The sequence below is a fragment of the Benincasa hispida genome, chromosome 10 (genome assembly GCF_009727055.1).
Source record: "Benincasa hispida cultivar B227 chromosome 10, ASM972705v1, whole genome shotgun sequence".
NCBI classification, from domain to species: domain Eukaryota; kingdom Viridiplantae; phylum Streptophyta; class Magnoliopsida; order Cucurbitales; family Cucurbitaceae; genus Benincasa; species Benincasa hispida.
This window is the reverse complement of record NC_052358.1, coordinates 25,624,546-25,627,999: the sequence shown is the minus strand read 5'-3', so window position 1 is coordinate 25,627,999 and position 3,454 is coordinate 25,624,546.

Sequence of the window (3,454 nt, the reverse complement as noted above, 5' to 3'; positions counted from 1 at the left end):
TCAGCGTTGTCTCGTCGTTCTCCCGAATTTTCTTTGTATTGTCTCTTCAGACCAGCCTCCTTAACATTGAATTCGAGGAAGCTATTTATAGACCTTGGCTCTCTGTATTAGTGGTCCCACTTCGTAATTCTAATAATTTCTACTATGGCGTAATGGAAATATCCACTTTGCTCCACGATCAATTTGTCAGGATCGTACAACAAAAAAGTTGTACACTCGTCAGAATCTCCTACGAATGCGTTGCTCTTCACATCTTCGATCAATTTCCGCATGTGGTGTAGTTGTTTTGATCTCTTGTTGATTGCCACATGCGATGGAAATGCGTTGATCACTTGAATCCATGATCGATCGTCGCATGTGCTGCAATTGCGTTGATCTTTTCCTTTCTTGATTGATTGTCGCATGCTGTGTGGATGTGTTGTCATTTTGTCCTTGAGCAATTAACGCATGCAGTGACCTATTTCCTGCAAAACAAAGGCTTGGACATTCCATTTCGCCATCGCAATGGGGTTAGTGGGTGTGTTCATGACACTTTACAATTTTCGTATTTCTAAGCCAATTTCTATACCGTCGATGCAATTTTTCCTTCTTTTTGCCACATAATCTAAATAAAACAGCATAAATAACTTATATTTCTACAAGTTATCAACACCCCCGCACGCACGTCTCTACATGAATGATCAGGATCTACCATCTGTAGTAGTTTACAACACTTGCAAACATCTACAAAGCAGGTCGTATCCGTAGTGTCACTAGGATCATATATCCCATCTTAATCCTTATACTACAGACCTATTTAGGTTATCACTTAAGGCATGATCCACTTGTATATCACATATGCATGCTTAAGTTTACATAAAATAACCAAGGAGCTTTGTTTATTGGATATGAGTAAATGTTAGAATGAAATAACAATTATTTTTTTCATCAAACAGTGTGTAACATTACAAATAACAAGACTCTAGGAGAATTATGACATCAATCCCAACACATACGTGGTAGGTTAATAGTAATTTAATGTTATAAGTCTTATTAAACATACAATCTACTGAATTGAATATTCAATGTAACATTGATTGATGACCAATCAAAGTCAATTAAAACAGTAACATTAAAAGGTAAATAGCTATGCAATTTTATAAAATCCTTAAATATTAACTCAAATCCATATGTAAATCCAACAACACCCTAAGCCACTTATAGTTCACAAGAACATATTCTTATACGAAATTGAGGGCATTCGAGTAGAGAGAACGAATGAATAAGAGAAAACCCTATTCAGAATGCTCCTCCTTTGGTAGAAATTGCAATCCTTCTCTCCATTAGCACATCAGGAAGTTCAACGGTCTCAAAATCGGTCTTCAATTTTTACTCTTTGGCAATACCTCTCTTTTTGTTTTATCTCAAAATTAGGTTTGATTTTCTTCTCTCTAGGTCAGAATTCTCCCTCTCTATGTTCACAGTCGTCTAATTAATCCTCGAGTTCAAATTTGGCACCAAATCCTTGCCTAAATTATCAAGTTTGTCAAATAAGGAAAGCCACCGTTGCAATGCTTCGACAACAACATTGCAATGCTGGTCTAATTCTATCAAAGTATTGCAACGCTCAGGCTTAGCGTTGCAATGCATCCCCAAAGTGCTGCTACTTCCTTTTTTCATCGAATCTCGCCTTCCGTCGTAGTGTTGCAATGCTCCCATGTTCTTTGAAACGTTGCATTTTTCCTCTCTTTTCTCCACTCCTTTTGGTCCATTACTCAATTTTGACTCCTTTAAGCCTAATTTGGTCCTTTTTGGCTTATTTTAAGTATAATTAACTTTTCGATCATAAATATTGAAAATCACTAGCAAACACATCAAATCTAATAAAAATATATTAAAAACAATCCTAAATCTAAGGCAAATAATGCATATTTTGTGTGCGTTTCACACATTTTTGGTGCTATCAGAGATTGGAAGAATTGAAGATCGAAACACTAAAGCTTTAAAGACTGAAGCTTTTAAGCTCTGAAGTTTGAAAACCGAAGTTCTACTCTGAAGTTCTGAAGACTGAAATTCTCAAGCTTTGAAGTCCAAAGACTAAAGCTCTCAAACTTTGAATCTCCAAAGCTCTAATGATAAAGGTCGGAAGAACCAAGGTATGAAGCTCTAAAGCTTTGAAACTTCGAAACTCCAAAGCTCTAAAGATCCAAAGGTTGAAGCTCTAAAGATTTGAAGAACAAAACTCTCTAAAAGCTTTGAAGATCAGAAGACAGACTTCAAAACTCTTAAGATTTAAGCTCCAAGGATCAACTATTACACTCATAAAATCTAAGGATTAAAGCTCATAAGACTTCCAAAAGATTAGAAGACTCTCTGAAACTTTTGAAGTCAGAAACTCCAAAGGTCGATTCAAGCAAATCAACAAACCAGAAGTCAATCCAAGTTGATCAACTAGCCATAACTGATCCTAGTCGATCAACAAATTAGAGGTCGATCTAGGTTGATTAATAAACTAGAGGCCCATCCAAATTGATCAACAAGCCACAAGCTGATCCAAACTTATCAATAAGCTAGAGGTCGATCTAAATGATCAATAAGCTAGATGTTGATCTAAACCAATCAATAAGATCAACAAATCTCAAGGTTGATCTTTCAAGAAGATCATCAAGCCCAAATGCCGATCATCAAAGAAGATTAACATGCCTAAGGATGCCCAAATGCTGATCATCGAAGAAGATCAACATGCCTAAGGATTAAAATTTACTTTTCAAGAGAAAGTATCAAAGGATTATGTATTAGAGAGTGTACTCATTATATTATACTAAAATCAATACAAATACAAAGTTCACTCAACGAATTAAATTTCTCTGAAAATCTCGTAAAAAAAACTCTTAATAAATTATTCGATAAAAGAAATGTCATTTTTGGTTGGCTAATAATTTTTAGACTAAAAAATCCATTTATATTCGGACTTTAAGATGTGTCTTTATTAATGTCTCAATTTTATCAATTTAAACTCCAAATTTTTATAAATGAATCAATTTAGACACTTCATTAGTGGTTTATAGTTATTTCATTTGATTCCCTTTAAGATTAACCCACTAACATTTGTAAGAAAAACTATAACATATATTTTTTTTTTCTAAACAAGAAACAAAAATAGATCAAGATGATTAGAAAAAAATTGCATCCATGAAGTTCTAATGCAGAGTTTTAATTGATTCATCCATAAAAATCCAAGATTTTAATCGATCAACTTTTAGTTTGTAATTTTAAATGATACAATGCCAATGTTTAGAATTATAAAATACTTTTCTCCCTAATTTTTTTAATTTAGCTTGTGTGACTCGTGAGTTCATGACTTTTCAAAAACAATTATGTCAGGTGGACCCAATCTCTGTAGACATTTGGAACATTGTGTTCAAGTCCAACTCCAACAAACATATTTTTGACAGTCACAATGAAATGAGCATCA